A 26942-nucleotide genomic window follows, 5' to 3' on the forward strand; every position below is an offset into this window, starting at 1 on the left:
GCTAGGAAGAACAGAGCAACGGAGGGAAGCGCCCAGGGACAAGGTACTGCCTTTCAAAGGTACACAGTGACCTATTTGCTTTAGTGAGGCCTCATCTCCCAAATTTCACATCACCTCCCAAAATAGCACCATCACTTGGGGACCAATCCCCCAACACAAGCACCTGGAGAGACATGTCACAACAAAATGATACAACCCTCGAGAGGTGTCTGGTAATATTTTCCAAGCTCACATATTTAGTAAAACACTTCTTCCACCAACTCAAATGGGCTCCTGCTCGACTTAGTCAATTCCAGTTTCCAATCAAGGAGCATGTGGTTTTAGCTATGCTGGTAGATGGGATTTTAGAATGTGTTCTGGTTACCTGCAGGGCTGAATTTCGGGGCAATAACCATCCCACAGCCCCCTACCCCCACTCCTGTGGACTCCAGGGAACATTCTACCCTGCCCCTATTAGTGACACCATAAATATTCCATGGTTTGGTTTGATCTTCTGGTAAATATATATTCAAGACGAGAATAATTTCTCTGCACTGAAGTGAACCCAGCCTCTATTCTGAAGAGCAAGTGCAGAGAAAATGAAAATAAACATGAAGTGGAGAGATTTTAACCAGAGATTTCTAAGTACACAGTAAGTACTAATCTGTCGTCATCATCTTTGCTATGACATTTCTTTGGAGGTCAAGAGGCTCTCACGTAAATGCACACTATCAGCCTCCCATCCAGTTCAAAGCTCCAGGCAAAGTGATGAAGACCTGGAATCCAGGCACAGTGCCAATGCCACAGGGTAAGTTTCAACTTTTTATAACTACTACATGCAAGGGAGGGTAGAAACCCAATGGCACCCTGAAAATCTGCACTCAACAGCCCAGTGCAGAGTTTAGTTAAAGCCTCCATTGTTCCCCCACACAGCAGAGACTCCACCTGCCAATTCAGCACTGGGGCCTCAACGCTTGGGACAAGACTGTGAACTAATTGTATGCTGGTTGTTCTAAGATGTGCAAGACAGGACTGCTTAGAATGAACTGGCAACTAGTGACAGTGTCCAACTGACATTTGCTACTCAAAGGCATTACCCAGGTGACACCATGGTTAGCTTCAGAGAACATGGGAAAAGATTCTTTGGTGGTTTTAAGTGGCATCTGAAACCTCGTGAGCTTCTGTGGATGGCTTCCAGTGGGGTGGGGCTATACACAAAGAAAGTGGGAATAACGGTTGTGTCCGGAGGTCTGAGGAGCAGGGAGATGGACAGACAGGCAGACGGCGACTGGAGAGCAGGAGAGGAAGAAGCAGGGGGCCGTCACCCAGCAAGCACTCATGACTCCTTGCTTCCAACAACAAACTAGAGTGAATTTCAACCAGAAGGTGGTTGGTTGTTCCCATAACGTTTGTGTGACTTCTGTGCGCGTGGGCACATTGTGAAAAGCCCGGTGTCTTTGTAGCTCACAGGGTTCACAGTTGGGGAGTGTTGATCATTGTAATGTGACTAGTACCTTCTGCTGTGAGACCCAGTCAGCAGAGATGTAGCTTCCAGGCCAGTACCAGCTTGGTTTCTCCTTGTAAATTGTACAGCCCAGGTATGTAGTGTTTCCAGCAATGTCTGATGTCAAGTTCAGGTGGGTAAGTACAGTGGTGATAGCCGGTATTGTTTGAGGGTCTACGGGATCTCTCTAGCCTGCAACTCCAAAAGGGGTCCATCCCTGGCACTGGCTTTCCATTTGCCTGTGGTGTCTATTTGGACCACTGAACTCCTAAATAGGGTAACTACATTTAAACTCTTTTTAGATTGTACATGAATATATTGAAAGAAGCTTCTACAGCAGGTTTCCATATGTCTCTTTTAAAAGGCTTTTAGTGTTATATCTCCCTCCTCTGACTCCCTCTTCTTCTCAATTCTCCAGTGGAGCTCATACCTGACACTGTTGTCTAGACCCAGACAAGTCTTACAGGCTGTAGGGACAGCCTGCTACTAGTATTCTGCTAAACGGGCACAGTATTCAGATGACTCCTAGTGACGTATTGTTACACCCATAGACCAGTGCATCTGTCAGCTCTCCCCAGAGAAGCTTCTTCTTATGGCAGATGGTGATCCACAGAGGTGCATACTTGGTCAGCATGTAAGCAAGTACAGAGCGCACGTCTGTAAAAGGGAGACACTTATCACACCCTCCCCTCTCAAGGCTCAGTGATCATTTTGGAAGAAAGGATTGAAAGAGTGTAAGAGCCAGAGGTACTGGATGAATACAAGAAAACTGGTGTTTGAGCACCACAGGCTGCTTGTACATGTGAACCCACAGCTCTTGTGGAAGGATACAGAGGCCTGTGTGAACCCAAGGCAGACAAAACACCAGCTTGGATTGGGGACGTCAAGAAGCCCCAGCCCTAGCTGACGATCTTTGATCTTTTGGCAAATTGTATTTTTGGGGAGAGGGAGAGCCAGGTTTCCTTACTAGTCCTGGCTGACCAGACTCTAAGGGACGGACCCATGTCCAAAAGCATTGTGGAAACATAGATTAGACTCTATAGGCCTTTAAGAAGAGAAAGTCGGAGTCATGGGGCAGGGAGTAGGGTGGGGTGGCAAGAGGAAAAGGGGTGTGGCTATGATCAAAATTATTGAATTAATAAAAATGTTTTTTTAAAGATGCAGTGAATTTTACTAAACACTAAGGTGTGTGTGTGTGTGTGTGTGTGTGTGTGTGTGTGTGTGAATCATCTAGAAGTATCTTAACTCATTGAACAGCTATTTTTTCATGCGTGTGTGTGTGTGTGTGTGTGTGTAAATCATCTAGAAGTATTTTAACTCATTGAACAGCTATTTTTTCATGCTCAATGACCTCATCCATCTTCCTACTTCCAACGCAGCAGTAACTACCTGCACCAATAATGCACAACTTGGGTAAGGCCCCTTTGGAGTGGCTGCAGTGCTGGTGTCTCTGGGAGGATATTTGTGTCCAGACAAGCAAGGCCTTCCCCCTCTTGCTGAGTAGACACAGGCCTTGGCAACTCCTTCTGCAGTCCAAGCTGAAAGTCCATCTGTATGTTAATCCTCCAACTACGCGCTGTTCGTGGCCTCTGTGGCACATGAGAAGAGACACAGTCACACTTTTGAGAAGCCCGTGCTAAGAAGGAGATGATCAGCTACTTCACACAACACATGGGGTAGGAACTGGGCATGTTTGCAAGTAGAGATTGAATTTTTAAATAAAATTGTTGATATAGAGGCCATTTTTAAACAAGGCAGGAAATACAGAGAAATTCAATGATGGAAAGAGGCAGATTCTGGGGCCCAGCAGCAATGGGTCAGTCTGTCTATCTGACACCAATCACCTGACCATGTTGCCAGGTAAACACAGAAGCCAGCTGGTCTGTCGTGAGTATCACGGGAATGGGTACCACAGGCTGGCCAGCACTGTTCTAGCCCATAAGCTAGCCTGCTAGATTGACAGGTGAGCCCCGCATGGCCCCACTGTCAGTTGACATCCAGGCACACGTCTGAGAGCTCCTGTTCAGTCCCCTCCTATTCCAGAGTCTGCGTCATCCCTGTTCTGGATGCTCATGTCTATTTTAAGAACAATACACTCCAGGAAGGGAATGCCCCTGCCCCTGGCTGCACATGTGACAGACCTTCTCAGAAGGATAAACCTCTCCATGCCCTGGTGGGAGCTGTGCTCACACATTGCACCCCATGTCCCTCTCCCTCCAGGCTCTGCCACCTGCACCAGCATCATCCCTAATGATCCCAGGACTTCTGAGTCCCAGACCCCCTGGACTGGCCTAGACCCACTTGCTGAGCCATTTCTGGAGGAAGGAACTTGGTTTTGGAGACATGCCTGCAGGCTAAGCTGAGGTTGCACAAACACATCCCCAGAGTGCTGTCCTGGCCTGGACCCATCCCTTACCAGTACATCAGGTGTCACCCACCATGTAGGAGGACAGTTGCATGGGCAGCAATGCATGAGCCCTCAGTCTTCCACTGACTCTCTCTCACCCACCACCTGGATTGGGTAGCCCCCTGCTCATCTGAGCCCAGGCACTCTTTGTGCCGATCTTGGATTCCTGGGAAGGGCTCTCCCTATCTTGGCTCTCCATCCTGGGTTCCACTTTTTGTAACCAACTTATACCTCAGAAGACAAGGGCTTCATGAGCTTCTTTCAAACACACTCCTGTCTGCTGGTAGGACTAAGGGCTGAGCTCAGATGATGTCAGCTTACCAACAGGAAAATCACAATGGCAGCTGGCAAAGGGGTGTTGTGGACGCTTCTAGTCCCTTGCCTTCAGCCCTCAGCCACCTAGGGAGCCTAGTGCTGCCTTCACCCATCTTCCTGGTGAGGAGGCTGAGGCACAGAGGAAGCAAGCAACCTGCCCAGACAGACACAGCCAGTGAAGAGTCCAGGGACTTTGGACTCAGACAGTCTCAGCTCAGTCATAAGGTCAAAACTGATTTCATTTACCATTTGAAGAGACTCATCCTGAAAACGGTGGCACAGCCTCCTGACATGCAAGTCATGGGATGTCTGTTGTCCTGAACATATTGAGCAGTGCAGTACATTTAATGTTTGGTTTGCTCCATTCAGAGTCAAATATTTGACCTGCCCAAACAGCACTCCGCTGCTAGGTGGCAAATGAATTCCAGAACATGTGGGGTCGGGGAGCCCGACGTTTGGGCTCATTCATCTCCACTGGCTTACTTCGTTCTTACTGAAAATGATGAAGGAAAAGCACGGCTGGGTGGGAAGACCTTTCCCATAACTCATGCTCTAGTCACGGTCAGAACGAGGCCTTGCGTCCTGAACCTAGCTCTCCTGCAGAAGGCCATAGAGAGAGGAGAACGTACCAGCCTCCAGAAACCACCCAGCCCACTGATGGCTAGTGCAGGTGAAGGCAGGGCTCCTCCTCCCTCCTCCGTCCTCCGTCCTCCCTCCTCCCTCCTCCCTCCTCCCTCGGTCCCGGGGTTCCCCGGGAGTGTTCCCATCCTCTCCTTGCTTCCTCATCTTCACCAGTTACTCATTTTGCAGAGCAAAACTGACTTCGTCTTTTGAGTGGTCAGTCAAGGTTTTGGTATTTTAAGGATGAACAGGCCTTAGTGCCCCAGCCCAACCACTTCCATGTTTTTAAGAGAAGAGCCAGGGGCTCCTCCCAAGCCCATGTGACCCCTGAGGAACAGATTCTCAAATGGCCTTAAGAGTAAAAGTAAATTAGTTTATCTGGGCCAACTGTATGGCCTTAAACATGCAAAAGGAAAGTATAACCAAAGATTAAAGGGGTCAATATAATATTTTAAGAGTTCATATGTATAGCTAAGGGCTACATAACAAGAAACGATGCCAGATAGGAGATACCTTCTTTGAGTTGTTGGCCAGGGAGGCCCAAGAGACTCCCAGACAGTAACCCAGCATAGAGCTGGGAAAATGGACAGCAGACCCCAATCGCATCATAAGGTTGATTTTTTTCCGGTGTATCGTCACTGTACATTTCTGTCTCCTGTATTGTGTGTTTTGACCGTACTCACCCCAGGACCTGCTCCTGATCCCCCTTTTCCTACACATTTCCTCTTCTGCCTTCATGTCACAAAAGCACATGCACACATATACATACGTGCACAGACACATGCATACTCATATACATACATGTACGTGAATACGTATGCTCCAGCTCTGAGGGAAAGCACAGGGCTTGTCTTTCTGAGTCTGAATTATTTCACTTAATTTGAGATCTCCATTTAATTTTCCTGAAAATGACATAATATCATTCTTTCTTTTAGAGATGAATTAAATCTCATTATGTTTTATAAATGCATATATAGACAGTCAATTTTCACATTTATATATACCATGTTTTCTATATTCATCTGTTGATGGGCATCTAGGATGCTTCCATATCTTGGCTGTGGTAAAGTGTCACAATAAGTGGACATGCAGGGATCTCTGTAGTATGCCTAGGTTATTTTGGGGGGTGTATTCCCTGGGGTAAAACATCTGGGTCATATCTTCAGGCATTTTTCTTTAAGCTTTGTTGAGATATTGAGAAATTGTATAACCTTGATTTGAGCAGTACATACTACATACATGTACTGCATCATGACCTGGTACCCAAAATATGTATTTGTTATTTTTTAAATGTTATTGGCATGTGTTGATCATGCGTATTAGTAGGCTTTGAAAGGCATTTTCAGACACACACTGTTTTTTTCCGTATCCATCCCCGTTAACCGTCCCTTCTGTTCCTTCTGTTCCGACTGATCCCTTCCCCCACCCTCCTCCTATGTCTCTGTTTATCTAGTCTTCATTTTGAATTACCCAGTGAGTTTCATGAGTTGCTTACAAGAGCATGGGCTGCACCACCAAAGAAAATACCTCTCCCTTCAGTGACCATTAAGTGTCTGTAGACACTCAGGAAGAGTGGAAGCTCCTGAGTCCCTCCCATTGGCTGTATTATCTGCGTATAGGTCTGTAATTGTTGAAGCTCAAGGGCTCTTCTACCCCATGACAGGATGTTGAGAGGTTCTATCTTGTCTGTATTTTCTCTAATATCTCAACTGCTGTGAGATCAAGAGTGCAGTGGTTATTTGGCTCTTACACGCTTTATATCCTATCTTCCATAGAGTCATCTGAGCCTTGGAGAGGGGAATACAGAGGTCCCACTATGAGTGAGCATTCAATGGTCCCTGAATTTCAGTAGTTTGACAAGTTATGAGTCCCTGAAGCCACTGTTGTCCACTGCAAAAAGGAGCTTCTCTGGCCAGAGCTGCTAGCAGCACTAACCCATAGGTACAAATTTAATTACCTAGGTGGCAATTTGTTGGCACGTTCTGTCCATTGTGCAAAACATCAGCACTCCCTCCACTGCGGTCCACGGCCAGTTCAGCCACGCAGTTTGACCAGGTTTACAGCACAAGGCTTGGATCGTTTCCTCAGCAGCAGACTTCAAATCCCATCAAACAGTGTTCGGTTGCCCTCCTTACTGACTTCCCACTTCTTGCTTGGTCAGTGTTCTAGTTTGTTTCTCCATTGTTGTGACAAAACACTCTGACCAACGCTGACTTGGGGAGGAAAGGGTTTATTTAGCTCACATATCCCGGGTCACAGTTCATCAGGGAGCCCAAGGTAGGAACTCAGGGCAGGAACCTGGAAGCCGGAGCTGGAGCACAGGCCATGGAGGAACGCTGCTTACTGGCTTGCTCCCCTGACCCATGTTCAACTTGCTTTCTTATACAAGACAGGACCACCTACCCAAGGCTGGCACCACCCACAGTGGGCTGGGCCCTCCCATATCACTCAACACTCAAGAAAAAGCCCCACAGACATGGTCACATGTCAGTCCAGTGGAGGCGATTCCCCGATTGAGGCTCCCTAAACCCAGGTGTGTCAAGTTGACACTGATGCTATCCAGCACAGTAGTCAGTAGCAAGCACAGTCCACAGCTGAGTGAGACGTTGAGGACAGCTCTTCCCAGCAGCCTGCATGGCCCTGTCCAGCTCTTCCCAGCAGCCTGCATGGCCCTGTCCAGCTCTTCCCAGCAGCCTGCATGGCCCTGTCCAGCACTAGCAGCCAGGGAGCTTCCAACCCAGTGCAGCTTTCCTCTGTGGGTCAGCAGTAGGGTCTTGCCATCTAGCTCTGGTGAGCAGCCCACAGCTGTGGCACATTTCTGTGCTCTGGTGGAACCTCAGAGGCCTCTTGACCAAGCACTCATGCGGGTAGCCGTCCCCTCATACTGGGATTTTTCATTTAATAACCTGCAATTTCTAGGAGCAATTTTACCCATCATGCATGGTACTTATTTCTCTTTGTTTGTGTTTAAGTTTGTTTTTCCGTTAGCGCGCCCATTATTAGGTTTTCCAACGTCCATAGTTTTGCCGAGTCCCCAGCCGTATACCTTGTGTCTGCTTCTCTCTGCTCCCACCCCTTTTAACTCCTCCATTCTCCTTCAACTTTGATTCATAAAGCTCTCTCTTGTCCGAGCTTCACTTTCTCCCCTCTCACAGATCTCTTTCTTGATTTCTGTCCTCACACTTTCTCCAAAAGACACAAATGTATAAAAATTAGTAGCTAGGGCCCACATATATGTGCAAACATGCAGTGTTTCTCTTTGGTTATCACACTTAATATAATATTTTCAAGTTCGATCAACTTTCCTGCAGATTTAATAATTTCTTGTTTTCCTTTTATACTTTGATAAAATCTCATGGTGTGTGTGTACAGTGTATTCCTTATGTATTTATTACCTGACCGACATCTGGGCTGGTTCTGTCAACTGGATTATGTCCATGGTGCAGCTGTGAACACGGATGTGCACATATCACTGTAGTAAGACAGAATCCTTTGGGAATATGCCCAGGTGTGGATGCCCAGGACTGGTACGGCTGGGTCATGTGGTAACTGAAGTTTCAGGGTTTTGAATAACTCCACACACCAGTTATATTGCTGACAGTGATCTACAAATTTAATGCAATCTCCATCAAAATTACAATGGTCTTCTTCATAGAACTAGAAAAATAATCCTAAAATTTGTATGGAAACACAAATTACCTCAAATAACTAAAGCAATCTGATCAGAAAGAGCTATTATGAAGGCATCACTACATATACTACAGAGTCATAGTAAACCCAAAGTATAGTAATGTGCACAGAAGCAAACACATAGACAGTGGAGTAGAACAGAGGACCCAGAAATCAGCCCAGAACACAGCTGCCAGATTTTGGACATAGGTGCTCAAAAGCATACTTTGGAGAAAAGACAGTCTCTTCAACAAATGTTGCTGGAAAAAATGTATACCCATATATAGAAGAATCAAACCAGATTTCTATTTCTTACCCTCCACAAATCAATTAAAAATTAATTGAAACAATGTAAGACCTGAAATGCTTAGGGAAAAAATGCTTCGAAATCTAGGCATAGGCCTATGGAAGGATTCCAGTCAATTAAGGAATAATTCCAAGAACTGACAAATGGATTGTGTGAAATTGAAAAGCTTCTGCACAGCAAAGGGAACCATCAGTAGAGCGAAGAACTCACGCAGAACGGGAGGAAATCCTTCCCTGAGCTTCATCTGCCAATGGCTGATATCTAGAGTGTATCAAAAGACAAAAACCAAACGCTAAATAGTCAAGTAACAGCATCCAGTTACGGGCTCTGAAGGCAGCCCTTCGCGGTCTGGGGTGGAAGTCCAAGCTGAGTGGACGACTTTGCAGCCTGGAGGGTTCTGAGCTGAGAGGCTGCGGCCAGGCGGCCTCCCGCGTTGGAAAGCAGCGGCAGGAGGCTCAAAAACACAGTATGAGACGCTAATTTCAGGTCAACTGTAATACCCCGTGAAGCCACCTCTGAAACTGGTCCAAAGAGCAAGTTTTTCAGCAGTGGCCAGGTGAGTACAGGGCCTTCCGTTTGAACTTCAGTGTCCACTTTCAAAAGAGCCGCAGTGTGATGAGACACCCCAGCCTGGGTGGGCATCTGCTCATTGTATTCAACTGTTTCTGGTCCCCCTCTTTTCCTCCCCTCCCCTCCTTTTTCCTCTTTCCTTTCATCACCCCCTCCTCCATCCATCATCTCCTCCTCCTCCTCCTTCCTCTCCCCTCCAATTCTTTTTTACTATTTTGATCAATTTTCAATCTAGAGCATTTGCAGTTTTCAAAATACATGTGGTTATCTTACTTCCTTTCTCTGACTCGCAGTGGATGTTTGTAATTAACATTGATGAGAGCAGAGTCTTGGGTTTATGAGACTGAGTTACAGTGACTGGTTGGATCTGAGTTATTATTTTTAAAAGCTTGTTAGTACGAATGCTAATTTGTTATCACAATTTTGTTACCAGTAGGCTAACTACTTACCCATCAGTTGAGAAGTACATGCAGGAGCGATAGCACCTTGAAATACCTGAGCTGTCCCTAATCCTCAGTTATCAGAAGGGAAGCACCTGGTGATGTCAGAAACACACCTTGCCAGGGGGATTTTAGCTGCATTCACATTAAGAAGCCAGTCCATTAAGACTAGTTAACTTAGATATAACTTTCTTTAATTGTCTAAGTTCTATAAAGTTATTTTTGTTAGTCTGATTCATTTTTGCCTTTAATGTTTTCTTTACATTTTGTTACATGCTACATGCATATTTATGGATAGCAAGTGATATCATGATTTTTGTGACCTTATATTGTTTTCAGTATTTTTCAGTGCTGGGGATTAAATGTAAGGGCTCATACATGATGGACAGGTGCTCTACCACTGAGCAATATTCCTAGCTCTGATTTTGATTTTCAGTTACCACATAAAAAAAAGTATGTATTTATGGGCTAGCAAAGGATATTTTAACACGATTAGTGACTGCAGTGTGGAAGAATCACGTAAAGCCAATCTAGCCATGCGTCACCTCAAACATTCGTCATCTCTTCAGATGTGAACACTGGAGAGTGACCCCCCCAACAATACTGTACTGTGCAGTCCTTGACCACTGAGCATGTCACCACACAGCACAGCAATCCTTAGACAGAAGAACACAAGATGTCCTCCCACAGGGTGTAAAATCCATTGTCCGGGTCTCTCCAAGGGTCCAGTTGTTTTATACTCCATACATATGTGTGTGTGTGTGTGTGTGCATCATGTGTATATGCACATATATGTGTATATATTTGGGAGAATGTGAATATATCTGTCCCTCTGTTTTTGGCATTTTTCATGTAGCATAATGTTCTGCATTCTTGATAATTTGGCTGCAAATGGCAAGGCACCTACCTTTTCACAGACAGGCTGACACTCTGCCGTAGGACGTGCTGTTTTCTCTACCTGTTCTCTCCTGGATGGGCTCTTGGTGCCTTTTCAGGTATTACTCTTAGGAATAGTTCTGCAGTGAACACAGCGGCCTCATCCATACAGTGATGTCACACTTTTGTGTAAATGCAGTGGCGGGATTGCTGGATCACATGGTAGTTCTACTTAGAATTTCTTGAGTAACCTCTGTACTCTTGTGCATAATGACTGCCTTTAACTACGTTCTCGCCCACAGTTTCCAGTGAAGCCGCCCACACCGTCCCCAGCACTCCTTCCGTCTTTTAAATAATAGCTGTCGTAGTGTAGATGTCTAAAGCAAACACTGTAAATCTACATACTGTGCACATTTGCCTAATTTTCGAACTTGACTTGCTAGTGTGAACTGTTGGAGTAGTAACTCGTTGCAACAAAATCTTGCCAAGAGCACTTTAAGGGAAGAAGGTTTTACCTTGGCTTACAGTTCCAGGGGATTCAGTCCATTAGCCTACTCTTCTCACTTCTCTGCAGACTTGGGAACGGGAACAGGAAGAGGCTGATCACATCTCACGCAGAGTCGGGAAGCAGAGAGCAAGGTGTGCTGGGTGCCCCTCCTCCTTTTCAATCAGCCCAGGATCCCGGCCCATAGAATGGTTAGAGTGGGTCTTCCCATCCCAATTAGCCTCTGGAAAGCCCTCATAGATCTGTCACAGGTTTGTCTGCTTGGTGATCCCAGATCTTGTTGGATTGAAGGTCAATATTAACCATCACTGCTAAAAAAAGAAACCAAAGAAGAAACTTCAGAAGCCATCTGTACTGAAAACAGTGTTTGTACACAGCTGGTGTGCATGTCCCCAAACAATAGTCCTTCTTCTCTTTTCTGTTTTTCTCTCCCTCTCCCTCCCTCTCTTCCTTTCTTGTTTTGAGACAGGATCTCACTTTGTAGTCCAGGCTGGAGTTGATGCCATGATCATCCTACGTCAGTCTCCCCACTGCTGAGATTACAGGTGTATGCCACCATGCCCAGCCAAATATTCCATTTTAACAGCATCATTGACTCTCTCTATTTTCTTTTTTTTAAATATTTTTTTTATTTTTCAAAATTTTTGTATGAGTGTATCGCCTGCATATATGTTAGTGTACCCACCAGTGTCACGCAAAACCTGAGGAGGTCAGAAAAAGGAATCATATCTCCTGGAACTAGAGTTACAGACGGTTGTTAGCTACCATGTGGGTGCTGGGAATTGAACCTGGGCCCTCTGCAAGAGTAGTCAGTGCTCTTAACCACTGAGCCATCTCCAGGCCCGACTCTATATTTTCTAAAAATCTATTCCTATAATTGATTAGTGTCAAAAATCTATTCCCTTCATTAATTCTGTTATGCCTTTTCTTCCAGATCTGTAGAGACTGTCACACTTAGGAGGAAGATAAAGTAATTCACAGGTAAAATGTTCCAAACTCCTCTGACTCTGCAGCTTTAAGAGGCCTTGAGAATAATCTTGTCCACCCTTATGTCCTAGCAGGTGACACTGAGGTCTAGAGAGGAGGTGGGACCTAAGAGGAGCTCAAATTTGACAAAAGGTACCCAGAAGGCCTCAGACATAGAGGTCCACAGTCACGGGCCCATTAATGAAGGACACAGAAAACATGTGGCAAGGATCAGGTTCTGTGATGTGTATGTGTACTCATGAGCGTGCACATGTGTATGTGTTGTGTGTATATGTGTACAGATATATGTACAACTCTCCAAAAGAGAGGTACAAGCAAAGGTGACTAGGAGCCAGCTGCTCATGCAGGGATGGTGGAACGGAGAGCCAGTGTGCAGGGCTGAGCTCCCCGTCAGTCCCTGTGCTGAAGTTTCCATTTCCAGCACCTCCAAACGTCTTCATGTGAAGGTAGGTTTTGCATGGTTGTCATGTTAAGGTGGGGTCAGTGGAGCAGGCCCCAGCCTAACATGAAGAATGTTCTCACAGAAAAGATACACCTAGACTGAAAATCAGGTCAAGACGGTCACCCACAAGCCAAAGACAGTCCCTCCCAACCCCCCAACACCTGCGGCCTGGACTCCAGCCTCCATGATTTTGAGAAAACCTCCACAGGGTGAGGCCCAGGCTGGGCTTTTCCAGCAGCACAGCTAATGCACACCTGTGGCTAAGGGAGGGCCTGCTCTGGGGAGAGTGGGAGAAACAGGAAGAGGAGCCCCAGTCTTGCTGTTCAGCTATTCAGCACAGCAGACAGGTGAGGTGAGGGAGCAGCTCTCCACACTGGTGAGTCAGGGTGGATCTGCTCAGCTCTGAACGAGTGTGTGTGAGTGTGTATGTGCATACCTGTGTATGTGTGTGTGTGCCTGCATTTATGGGTATGTGCATGAGTACATGTGTGTATGTGTATGTTCATGTTTATGTGCATGTGTATATGTATGTACATATATGGGTGTACCTGCATGCATATGTATACATGTCATGTTCATGTGTGTGTATGTGTATGGTTATGTGTGCACACAGGCATTTGTATGTCTATGGATATGGGTGTATACATGCACCTGCATGTGTGTGTATCTATATGTGTATGTGTGTATGCTTGCATATGCACGCATCTATGTGTATACATATGTGTGCTCACATTTATGCTGTGTGCATGCATGTACATGCATGTGTATATGCTTGCATGTGTGTGCACATGTGTATCAGTATATGCACATACATGGGGGTTATGTATGTGTGAGAAGGTATGCACATACGGGTATGTGCAGCTGGGTGTATATATGCACACCTGTGTGTCTGTGTATATGCACATGTGTACATGAATGTGTGTTTGCATAGATGTATGTGTGCAGGTGTGTTGACATATATGTATGCACATGCTGTCCTTCAGCAGCAACATGGAGCTGGCTGCCAGAGACCGGTCATCTTCTAAGATTAAAGACCAAATCGAGCTGGGGTGGTGGACACTTTTAATCCCAGCTCTCAGGAGGCAGAGGCAGGCAGATCTCTGTGAGACCATGGCTGGCCTGGTTTACATAGTGAGTTCCAAACCAGCTGGGGCTACAGGGAGACCTTGCCTCAAACCAAACTAAGAAACCCTAAACCAAACCAAACAAAAAGCCTAGATCCAAACAAGTCAGAAGGAGGGCACAGGACACATGGATGAGGGAAGAAATCCCCTGAAGAAGCCCCCACATCTGAAACAGGCAGCCCAGCAGGTGGTGGAGCCCTTGGAGCAGAAGCTAGCACAAGTTACCCATGGAAGGGAAGGACAGAGTGGAAACACGAGGGCCTTGCTAGGTGGCCGCGGGCTCAAGATGCCCTGTGAGTCCAGGTTTGTCATGACAAAGGACTAAGGGGAGACTGTGAAGGTGTGTGTTTGGGATTTGGCACAGAGAAGAGGCAGGAAGGCCACTGACTGGAAGGGAGCTGACCCCGGGACAGAACCAGGAGGCTGCTGAGGGGAATCAGGCACAGACCAGAGCAAAAAGGTGCCAGAGGGTAGAGTTCACCAGAAGGCCTGGGGTGCCATCACAGGAAGACAAAGACTCAAGACTGCAGGGGTGACCAGTTCAGCCAGTTCCCCTTTAGCCCTTCCCTGCACACTGCCCCTCCCCTCACACTGCCCTTCCCCTCACACTCCCCCTCCCCTCACACTGCCCTTCCCCTCACACTGCCCTTCCCCTCACACTGTGAGTGTGTATGTGCATACCTGTGTATGTGTGTGTGTGCCTGCATTTATGGGTATGTGCATGAGTACATGTGTGTATGTGTATGTTCATGTTTATGTGCATGTGTATATGTATGTACATATATGGGTGTACCTGCATGCATATGTATACATGTCATGTTCATGTGTGTGTATGTGTATGGTTATGTGTGCACACAGGCATTTGTATGTCTATGGATATGGGTGTATACATGCACCTGCATGTGTGTGTATCTATATGTGTATGTGTGTATGCTTGCATATGCACGCATCTATGTGTATACATATGTGTGCTCACATTTATGCTGTGTGCATGCATGTACATGCATGTGTATATGCTTGCATGTGTGTGCACATGTGTATCAGTATATGCACATACATGGGGGTTATGTATGTGTGAGAAGGTATGCACATACGGGTATGTGCAGCTGGGTGTATATATGCACACCTGTGTGTCTGTGTATATGCACATGTGTACATGAATGTGTGTTTGCATAGATGTATGTGTGCAGGTGTGTTGACATATATGTATGCACATGCTGTCCTTCAGCAGCAACATGGAGCTGGCTGCCAGAGACCGGTCATCTTCTAAGATTAAAGACCAAATCGAGCTGGGGTGGTGGACACTTTTAATCCCAGCTCTCAGGAGGCAGAGGCAGGCAGATCTCTGTGAGACCATGGCTGGCCTGGTTTACATAGTGAGTTCCAAACCAGCTGGGGCTACAGGGAGACCTTGCCTCAAACCAAACTAAGAAACCCTAAACCAAACCAAACAAAAAGCCTAGATCCAAACAAGTCAGAAGGAGGGCACAGGACACATGGATGAGGGAAGAAATCCCCTGAAGAAGCCCCCACATCTGAAACAGGCAGCCCAGCAGGTGGTGGAGCCCTTGGAGCAGAAGCTAGCACAAGTTACCCATGGAAGGGAAGGACAGAGTGGAAACACGAGGGCCTTGCTAGGTGGCCGCGGGCTCAAGATGCCCTGTGAGTCCAGGTTTGTCATGACAAAGGACTAAGGGGAGACTGTGAAGGTGTGTGTTTGGGATTTGGCACAGAGAAGAGGCAGGAAGGCCACTGACTGGAAGGGAGCTGACCCCGGGACAGAACCAGGAGGCTGCTGAGGGGAATCAGGCACAGACCAGAGCAAAAAGGTGCCAGAGGGTAGAGTTCACCAGAAGGCCTGGGGTGCCATCACAGGAAGACAAAGACTCAAGACTGCAGGGGTGACCAGTTCAGCCAGTTCCCGCCCTTCCCCTCCCCTCACACTGCCCCTCCCCTCACACTGCCCCTTCCCCTCACACTGCCCCTCCCCGCACACTGCCCCTCCCCGCACACTGCCCCAATTTCTCTCTTGTGTACAACTCAAGCGGCATCATGATGTCTACACCGGATAACTGAGCTCTAATCGCTTCGGGGTTCCTCCATTTCAGTCCTAATGTATGGGGAAGGGGTTCCTTTTCCAGTCATACACTCCCCAAATCCATTTCTTCTCACTTTCCAAGTGTCTGCAATCTCTCATCCATGTCCCTGCAGCTTGGCCTGTTCTGGAAAATACACGAATTTCTCTGTAGCCGAGAGCAAATTTATCTAGGGTCTCAAAGAGGGTCAGAAATTCATAAGAGTTGTAAATATTGATATGTGGGTGGCAATTAAATGAATGAGTGCCTTTTATTGTTGCAATAAACATGTTTGAAGTTTTTCTATAAAATTAAATGCAGCAATCACTATGGCAAAATAGTTATGTTTGAATGTGCTTTAAATATGTGAATTGTTAAAATCCCCCTTAGATGCTGTGTGAAGCTCTCCAACCATTCAGAAGCCAGGATGCGACGGATCGCTGCTTGAACCATTTTACGAGTTTGACATGCAGTCCCTGTCTACCAGGAGTTCAATGTCTTGGGTGGCTGGTGGGTGCTGGTGGACAGAGTGCCTGGTTGCACCCCATCCTGTTGAGTTAGGATTCTAGGGAAGAAGGGGCTTCCATCTCGAGTTTAACGAGCTCTCCTGGGTACCTTTAACCTTTGAGTTTGAGGATATTGGCTTTGGGAGATTTAAAGTTGCTATGGGGGTGTGAGACAGAGATACACCTTCCCCCCGCAGACCTGACAGGTACACCTGTAACGACTGAGGTACTCTGGGAACTCAATGCCCAAATTCTCCTGAGGTTCTTGTCACCAGAACCTGGAAAGGAGGGAGCACAGCTGGATTTGAGCAGCATAGATAGGTGAGAGACAAGTAAAGTAGACACCCAACAGTCCATCCAGAAGGGGCACCAGGGCATCAGCTCTGGAGGGAGGCTGGTTAGAGCAGCTTTATTTCTTGGCTTTGATCTCACCAACAGCTAAGACCCCTGCTCACTGAATACTGGGCCCTTCAGTAAAATGTTCAAGTCCTGGACACGCCCAAGCTCCTGCTACATGGGGCATCTGGGTGTCACTGTGGTTCCCTCAGCTCTGGACTATCCTGTACTCAACATTGTCCCCTGTACACACATCTGTCAGACACTAATCTCAAAATACCTCATTCAAAAGCCACGACTTGCCACTCCTAGAACTTCCCCAAGGGCACAGATTCCCTGCCAGCCCGTCTACTGGGGAGTTTGTTCCCCCCACACCCTTCAGGGAAACCTCACTTCACTGAACTTTTTCCAAAGACTGATGCCACTCCCAGCTGCCCCTGGCTGTGGTGCCAGGGCCATCCTCTGAGACAGAGGTCCTGCTGGGGAGTGAAACCCACCAGAGGAGGTCTTACCCTCTCTGCATAAATGATAGAAAGTAGTTTGGCATACAACAACATAAGCAAATATTTTCTACTTATAAACAAGTAAGTTGCTTAAACAATACAGCGACTATTGCCAACAAGTAAAGGGAAATCTTGGTGGCTTATGTTACAGTGAAACGGGCCTCAAAGATCAACTCACAATTACTTGCTTGGCTATAGGGACTGGTGGTCCCTGTACTCTGGGGAGAAAGGCCAGGCTCACAGGGATCAGGACAGCTGGTGGCCAGGAAATGGCCTGTCAGAGTCACCCTCTCTTGCCTGGGTTGTGCCCATAAATTTCCTGGCATTCTCAGCTGAGCAGCTCCCTTCACTGTGGGCATGTGCTGTTCTCACGTGCCAGGTTGCTCCCGGGTGGAGATCCTTCCTGGATTCTGGGGTGGAAATCCTGAAAGAACCAGGCAGTGTAGCCTGAGAAGTCACCTGGGCAGGCATGCCCTGTCTGCTTTCTCTGCTCCCTGGCCGCAGTGATGTGAGCTCTTCTTCTCCATCATGCCATCTCCACCAAGATGGATGGAAACCTCTGAAGCCAGGAGCTCAAATTGGTCCTTCCACCCGCAGGATGTTGTTCTTATGTCAGGTCACAGTGCTGGGAAGTCTAACTGCTGCATCCTTGGCACCAGTAGCCTCTTCCCTGGACCCCTGAGTTGCGAGTGACAGGTTCCAGCCAGATGCCTTCTGGGCACAGTGGTTAGACAGCCTTCTCTGTTGCCTCATGCTCAAAGTTCCTCACAGAACCACTGCTTTCTTTCTGAGCCAAGAAGGCACCCCCCAGGGTGGGCTGGTGGTTGGAGGAAGGAAAGACCCTATGGGCAGTTACAGCTCTGCCCATCTCCCGGCTGCGCCTGCTTGACCCCGGGTCCGCACCAACTATGTCCTTCCTTCCTTTCACATTGTCCAAGTGTGCACGCTCTGCCTTTCCAGGATTTCCACTGCAGCCCCAGTTGTACACAGATCCAATCCAATTGTTCGTTTTCTCTGTATCAGTTCATGACTTCCAAAGGAGCAACTTTCTTCCTCGCTCTGGGCACAGGTCTATCGAAAATGCACACGTTCATAAGTAGCCCAGTGCCGGCCGGCCCTGGAGCTGAACTTGGACTTCAGACCTCTAAGGCTCCTGATCGCAGGTATTGGATGTTGCTTCCAGCCTCCCTCCCCCACCCCCCCGCGCCCAGCGAGGAACCCCTACTTCTCACAGTATCCCCTCAACACCTAGTCTTCAATGGCTCGCTCCCTCACACCTTCCTTACGGCAAAGCTGCTGTGCTCAGCCCACCTTTGAGAGAATGATTACCACGAAGAAACAAAGCACAAGGGAAAAGCAAGAGGGAAATGTAAAACTGATAATCTAATTGGGAGGGTGTGTCCTAACACCCAGCCGTGGCCACGCCGGCCTCAGTACGACAGGCCTTTGCATGAGCACAGTAAGGGCGGGCACGCTGGTCTTCGTATTCAGATTTCACACTTTGCACCCATTCACCGTGCCCCTGATGTGCCTCAGTTCCACAATTTCTTCAACATTATCAGTCAAATTATGAAAAATTGAGAAAATCATTTCATTCACCCTGTCATGAGCTCTCCTTGAGTGAGCTTTCCTTGGCTTAGCTGGATGGGTGATCCTTCAAAATGGATTATATACAGTAATGTTTTAAGAATCACTCTGTTCAGATATTTCTAATACCATGCTAACTAAAATCACATCTTACTCTTACAGAGAAACCGTTATGAATATCCAGTTCACACCTGGCATGGGAGACAGAGGTGGTGATTCAACCATTTTGAAGTTTGTGTTGGGGCCAACCAATGAACTGGGTTTTGAGCCCCAAAATTCATATGTTGAGACATAACCTCCAATATCACTGAACCAAGAGACAGGCTCTGCAGGAGCTGTGATTCAATGAGGCCGCCAGCATAGAACCTTAACCTTATGGGCCTTGGAAGCAGAGAGGGGAGTCTTGGTACTTTCTCCCCCATGGATGTACAATGGGAAGATGATCCCCTGCGCGGTGGGAAGGGCTCCTCATCAGGACCACTGGCTCCCTGATCTTGGACTTCATCTTCCATAGCTGGGAAAACACACGTCTATTACTTGAACCAGACTGTCAGTGGTGTTTTATTTTGGCAACTGGCGCAGAAGACCATTCTTGCTTTGGGCTCAAAGTCTGTGTTCGAGATTTCTAGCATGGAGACCCTGCCTCATTCCAATCCCTGTCCCTGAGCTCCGTCACCCTGGGAAAGGAAACCTGTCAGGACTCAGGGGACACAGATGCTGGGACATTTTCAGTTTGCTTCCCTGGAAATACACCAGACGAAAGACTTTTAGTTCAAATCACTGTCCAAGTGTCTTATTATCGAACTCCGGTCGTAGCTCTGCTTTGGGAGAATATGAAAATTTAGTTTTGTTTTTAATTAAGGCCAGCATGGAGGTTGACACAAATAGTTAATCTCACAATGCTCTGTGGAGCCTGGAGAGTTATAGCCTCTGTAAATTGCTTTGCTACCGGGGTCTTCTTTCCTGTGAGCCACACAGTGATTGCCAAATGTGTTGAGGATCATAATGAGGGATGAATTTTTCTTTATCTTCATGGAAAATCATATTAGGTGTAATTGGATAAAACCAAGAATAAACAATCAATCATCGCTCATTTGAGCTCTGATTTGCATCCAGACCATTAGACACTGATGCTGGCACAGCTCCTGTGCCCCATTTTGGCACTCTCTGCAGCAGGAATGGACAGGTCACATGGCCGCCTGAGCTGGAGAGGTTTTCCTTGACAGCATTGCTGATGGTTGAATTTGAAATACCTTTTAGGGGGTCTCATTAGGCAAACAAGTGTTCCACAGAGCCAAGTTTCTCTCCCCAAGGCAACAGCGAGTTTCCACTCCATCTCTAGTCTGCACAAAGGGGATGTGGGCTGTACCTGGTGTTTGTGGCCAAGAAGGACACACAGGCACACTTCTGCGGCTGCAGCTTGGGTCACACAGCTGGTGAGTTCTGTGCTTCCATCCCCTCGCTGGTGACCACGTGGACCCTGGAACTTAACAGCCCCCTCCATGTGTGACCTGGGCACCGAATCCTAGGGTACCACATGTGGACAAAAATGCACCTGAGTTTATGGGAAAGTGGGGCTGCACACTAAGCAGACCCAGCATGCTGCCCTTCTGGGAGCTGGGTTTCACAAGCAGGAGCCAGCACCCCTCAAGAAACCCTGCCTGTACAGTTGGCAGCTGAGGAATTGTAGAAGGAGGAACCACGTGGGGATGGGAGGTGGGGTCCAGCCAGCCACCCAGCTTCTTTTCTAAAGCGGAAACTTCCTGTGAGCTATCAAGTGCCCCACCACAGAGCTGCTGCCCCAGCCCAGTCTGTGCCACACGAAGGGCGTCTGGCCTTTGCAGGAGGGGTTTCTTATCTGGTTTGATTTTTTTTTTCAACAACAAAATTGGATAGCTTCAGTTTTCTTGACACCTTACCAAAAGACTGAGGCCTTATGAGCAGAAATTTTAAATTACAGAGTAATTCAGCATGCTGTATGATGTAGCTAGCCACTCAGGCTGTGAGCTGGGCCTCTGCCCATTTACCTCCTGTAGAGCAGGAGAGAATTGAGTGACATGTCCCTGAAATGGGATTCTTGGGCTCTGAAAGATACAAAGATTAGTTAAGCCGTGTGTGTGTGTGTGTGTGTGTGTGTGTGTGTGTGTATGGGTGTGTGTGTGTGTGTGTGTGTGTGTATGGGTATGTGTGTGTATGTGTGTGTGTGTGTGTGTGTGTATGGGTGTGTGTGTGTGTGTGTGTATGGGTATGTGTGTGTATGTGTGTGTGTGTGTGTGTGTGTATGGGTGTGTGTGTGTGTGTGTGTATGGGTATGTGTGTGTATGTGTGTGTGTGTGTGTGTGTGTATGGGTGTGTGTGTGTGTGTGTGTATGGGTATGTGTGTGTATGTGTGTGTGTGTGTGTGTGTGTATGGGTGTGTGTGTGTGTGTGTGTATGGGTATGTGTGTGTATGTGTGTGTGTGTGTGTGTGTGTATGGGTGTGTGTGTGTGTGTGTGTATGGGTATGTGTGTATGTGTACGTGGGTATATATGTGTGTGTGTGTATGTATGTGGGTGTGGATATGTATATGGAGACCGGAGGTTATTTTTTGAGACAGGGCCTCTCGCTGAACCCGAGCTCACCCATTTGCTGCACTGGCTGGCCCTACGGATCCTCCCGTCTCGGTATGTGTGTGTATGTGTGTGTATGTGTGTGTGTGTGCGTGTGTGTGTGTGTATATGTTCGTGTGAATGTGGACGCATAGGACAGAGGACAATCTTGGGTGCCGTCTTCAGACATCACCTTGTATTTCGAGACAGCGTCTGTCAATGATTCGTAGCTCACCCAGTGTGCTAGGCTGGTGGCCAGTGAGCCCCAGGGATCAGGATCTAATGGAAGACCCTTGCCAGTGCTGCTCTTACAAGGGAAAGCAGCCGTACTTGGCTATTTCACACGGGTTCTTGGGATTAAACTCAGGGCCTCATGATTGCATGGCAAACACTTTACTGACAGCACCTCCCCAGTCCCAATATTTATTAATTTTGATGGGGACATTATTTAAATCCCAACATTCATAAAACAGAGGAAACGAATATCATTATTCATTTTATGACCAATTTATATTTTTACTGGCCAATCTGTTTTACGAAGATCAGTGCTAAATTCTGCTGAATTCACTGTTTGACACTTTTCAAACTAGTAGATGGAAGGTTCTGTGCTTCATATCTTTATTCAAAACGTTTTTATTTGGCTTAAGAATATTTTAGAGCATATACGTTATAAAAAAGTAAAGGTGTATCTGAAACCTTGACAAGACTTTGTCTCTTATTACACTAACCGTGCCCAAACTGCTATTGGGTTTGTCCTATACATCACTGTCTGACTTTTCAGATGCAATCACAACTCCTAAGTTTATTTTAATTAAAATTCCAATTAGGGATGCATTAACACCGGCATTCCTTCTTTGTTTAAATATTCCCCCAAAGATAAAACTCTTAAGGCATTTCTTGAGGGAACAGCTACCAGATGACTTTAGAGGATATTGTTAACTGAGAAGGTGTAAGTCACAAGCCAGATTTACGGGATACTTTGAGAATTATTTTATACAAATATTTAGGAAACTCTTGTGAAACATAATACTATTTTTTAGATCTAAAACCTGTGACCTTGACTCATTTTTCTTTAATCACAGCCAAAGGAGTCCCAGTATGAATTCAGCTGTACCGTAGAAGTCAGACTCACAGAGGGCAGTCTCAGTTTCCCTCACTGCACTAAGCCAGGCAGGCAGTATTCACAGCCTGAACATTTTAAATCAGCAGCGTCATAACGAAGGGGACTAACGCAGCACACTCCTGCCTTCTTTCTCCCAGAGCCAGGAAGGTGCTAGGGAGGCATCATGATCCCCAGCATGCGGTCCTCTAAGACAGAGGAAGGACCGGAGCAGGGTGCCCGGCAGTGCCTTGGAGGACAAAAGAAGGCATTGCATCCCCTGGAACTGGAGTTACAGGTGATCATTAGGCACCATGTGGGTGCTGGGATTCGAACCCTGGTCTGCAAGAACAGCCAGTGCTATCAGTGAACAGCTGGGCCATCTCTCCAGCCCACAAGCTAACTATGTTTTCATAGTTAGCAATATTAGCAAACAATCCTGGACAGCCTGGTGAGAGCTTCTGAATATTTGTGCCAGGGGCTGCCTCTTCTCTACGTATGTGACATGGCATGCACCGTCCCAGGGTCAGGGTGTCCACCATACCACCACCAGCTGTAGAGTGTGGGGTTGATTACGCTTAGGACAGCCCATGTCGGAAAGAGAAGGCGCCTGCAGAGCTGTGGGCAGGCATCTTCCGAGCACCACTTAGCTCAGCACTCACACTTGCAGAGATAAACTTTCAGAAGCTCAGTGTTGACCCGTGCTACACGTATGCGAGCTCAAACCAAGACTCGAACCTCTCTGTTAGTTACTTTTCCGTTGCTTTGATAAAACGCTGACCAGAGCAACTTGCTCACAGTTCCAGAGGGGTAAGAGTCCATCAGGGCAGGGAGGCAGGGAGGAGAGACGTGGCTGGAGCAGGAAGCAGAACGCTTACACCTTTAAGCAGGCACAGGAAGAATAAAGTGACTGGAAATCTAGCAAGATTTGAGAACTCCCAAAGCCTGGCCTAGTCACCTGCTTCCCCCAGCATGGTCCTACCCCCTGAAGCCTCCCAAGAGAGCATCACCAACTAGGAACAAAACGTTGAAAGACTTGGAGCCTACTGGACATTCTCATTCAGACCGCCACACCCTTCATCCCAGTTTCTTTCGCTCTATGAAATTCTAACTGAAGCCCTTTAGGTGGATGTTTTATCTTGACCCATTGTAAGAAGAAGCATTAGGGGCTGAAACCACCTGAGTGTTTCGTGATGTGCCTGAGTTGAACCTGCTACCGTCAGGGCTCCGAAAACACTTGGCAGAGCAGTGAATGGGAGGCTCTGTGTTGATGGCCTGTTCTAAGATGTTTTCTACCTGAAGAATAGTCTAGCTCGTGCTGTAATAACAGGTAAGTGATGGGATTTTTCTGGGCTGCCTCAGTGAGAGGCTTCTACAAAGTTCATGGTCTGGTCCATTGGCCTAAGCTCCTCTGTCTCCCCAAGCTGTCTCTCCTCCCTCCCTCCCTCCCTCCTTCCCTCCCTCCTTCCCTCCCTCCCTCCTTTTCCTCTCTCTTCTTTCCTCTTTCTCTCTCTTTCTTGCTTTTCCTTCTCACAAACACCTTTCTTATGTATTTGAGACATATGTTGTTTGGGTATATACTCTATATTGGGATAAAATTTGCTTATGGACTGTATGTATGCCTATGGTATACACTTGTGTTTCTGGGATATACTTGGCTCATGCCCCAACTTTGGATGCCTATGAGAAGGCCAGGTGAGTTTTCCTACACTCATCTATTTACATCGAGTTGTCTATGGGGTTTCCTTGGAAGGACTGAACAGTATCCATGCTTTGAAAAAATTCACTTAAAGGTTAATTTCCCAAACTATTGAATTTGTCCTTTCCTTCCCACGAACATTTTCTTGGTTGAAAAGTAGATGTTCCTACTCTAGGTATGATGGTTAATATTGAAAGGATCTAGAATCACTGGAGAGAAAACCTCTGGGTGTAATTGTGAGGGGTTGTGTAGAGGAGGTTAACTGTGGTAGGAAGACCCACTGTGAATGTGGACCATACCACTCCTTAGGTTAGGGACTCGGCTGCATACGAGTTGAACACCAGTGTTCAGCACCTCTGCTCCTTGATTACAGATGCGCTGTGACCAGCTGCTTCACACTCCTGCCCCAATACACTTTTTCCCTGAAAACCACAAGCTGAAAGAAGCCCTTCAGCTCTTAAGTAATTTCTCAGACATTTGCTCATGGTAATAACTAATACAGAATATTGATACAGGAACTGGAGCAGTGGCTGTGATAAACCCCACCATGTGGTTCTGGGGCCTTAGAACTGGTCTGTAGGAGGGAATGGGGGAATCTGCAACTGTGGATCAGAAAACCCTGGAGTTCTGTACAGAGAGTTTAGACGGTCATTTGGTGTAATGAGGGGAGACCAGATGCTGAGAGTAATGAAGACAGTGGGGATCCTGCTCTTGGGATTTCAGGAGCAAGGATTCCACCAGGAACCAGACTACAAGCCCTCATGCTGCATTCCGGCAAAGAATCTGGCCTGGGAATTTGTGTGAGGCTGATTTTAAAAGTTCTCTGCTGAAAGAAAGTTCCCACAGCATTCAGGCCGTGGAAAGGTCACCGCATGTTGTTCTTATTCCCACAGATAGTGAGAAAGATCAGAAAGATATGAACAGTATGAAGTTTGGTGAGAAAAGACATGTGAGCAACTTTAAAGTTGTGCGTAACAGGACAGAAGTCTCGAGAGCAAGCCCTGACCAAGGAAGGCTCCATGAAAGAGTCAAGAGTGTGAAGTCATGCAGTCATACCACCAAGGCTCTGGAAGGTCGCTGAGGCCGGTGGTATGTGGTGGTGTCGAACTCCCTGCAAGGATGCCCTAAGCATCCACTGATGAAGGTGAAGTTTAAGTTGAAAGGAAGATCCCTGGATGTTGAGGGTGCCAGAACCGTAAGAAATCTGGTAAGGCAAGCACAGAGTGAGTGGGGCCAGCCTGAGGGAGAGGCTATGTACGCTGAGGTGATAGAGCTGGAGGGCTGCGGCCAGTCAAGCACTTTGAAGCCTAGATGGTGCCAGACATGGAACTGCAGGGTTGATGTGTGTCCTGCTGGTTTCCCAGCTGGATTTGTTCTGATCACTCTTTGCTCTGTCCTTATGCTGCCCTCTCAGAGGGAGAATGTTTATTCTGTACCATTGTGTATTGGAACTGCATAACTATTTTTAATAGGAGTTCACAGTTAAGACATTGCCTAGAGTTTTAGAGGGGACCTGTACTTTGGACTTTTAAATAATGTTATAACTTTTAACAACTATGGGAACTTTTGGTGTTTGGTTTTTTGTTTTTTGTTTTTGTTTTGTTTTCTTGGCAGGATCTCCCCAGTTCCAGCCCTCTTAGAAGTCACTACATGGACCAGGCTGGCCTCGATCTCACAGAGATCTGCCTGACTCTGCTTCCCGGGGGCTGGGTTAAAGGTCCACTCCACCACATCCGGTGTTACGGGGACTTTTGAGCTTGGACTGAACGCATCTTGCTTAATGAGATGACCATGAGCCTATGAGGAAAAAGGTGGAAGGTTCTGCCTTGAGCATGATTTGTTTGAGGGTCAGGTTGACCTGGGTTTGATTTATGATAGTTAGTATTGATAACTGACTTGAAAGAATATGGAAAAACTGAAGAGAGGCACTTCTAAGCATATGTGTGAGGGTTTCTCTGGGTCTATTGAAGTGGACAGCCTCACCCTGAAGCTGGGTGCACCATTCCTTGCCCGGGGTCCCAGATGACATAACAAGGAGAAAGGAATGTGGAGAGTACTCATCGCTCTGCGACCTGTGGATGTCATGTTTCCAGCTCTCAGACCCTCCTGCCAATCTCTCTGAGACCCATGGATTCCATGTGCCCTTTCCTGACATGGTGGATCGCATCCACTCTCACTGTAAGATAAAATAAACCGCTCCACCTTACATATCTATATAGCAGGTTTTTGGTCACAGCAGCAAGAAAAGCAAGTGATATGCTAACCACTCAGCTGACTGAAGTCCTCAGTTTTCAAGAGCCTTGATACCTGTGAACGTCTCTAAAGCTCATGCATTCCTGTTTTCTTTGGGAATTTATAACGTGTTTCCCAGAAAACCTATATTCGCCTGGAGGAGAAAACAACAACAAAAAACCTCTCTCTCCATCTCCTGCTGTTAAGTGACTTGACTTTATAGTATATTTAAAGACTAGGTGTCGGGAGATGGCTCTGTGGGTAAAGTTACTGGCCACATAAGCCTGAGTTCAGTCCTTGGAACCCACATAGAATGCTGGATGTGGTGATACGCATCTGTAAACCCAGCACTTATATAATGATGTGGGGGTCGAGACAGGACCATTGACTGGAAATACATGGGCCAGCCTGTCTGGACTGGACCATAGAGCAATGGAAGCAGAGATTCTACTCCAACACATTGGAAGGTGAGAACCAACTCTTAAAAAGTTGTCCTCTGACCTCCAAATGTCTGCCATATCATACACACGAGAGAGAGAGAGAGAGAGAGAGAGAGAGAGAGAGAGAGAG

This window comes from Nannospalax galili, unplaced genomic scaffold (assembly GCF_000622305.1).
Source record: "Nannospalax galili isolate Female #2095 unplaced genomic scaffold, S.galili_v1.0 scaffold1146, whole genome shotgun sequence".
In the NCBI taxonomy this organism is placed as follows: Eukaryota; Metazoa; Chordata; class Mammalia; order Rodentia; family Spalacidae; genus Nannospalax; species Nannospalax galili.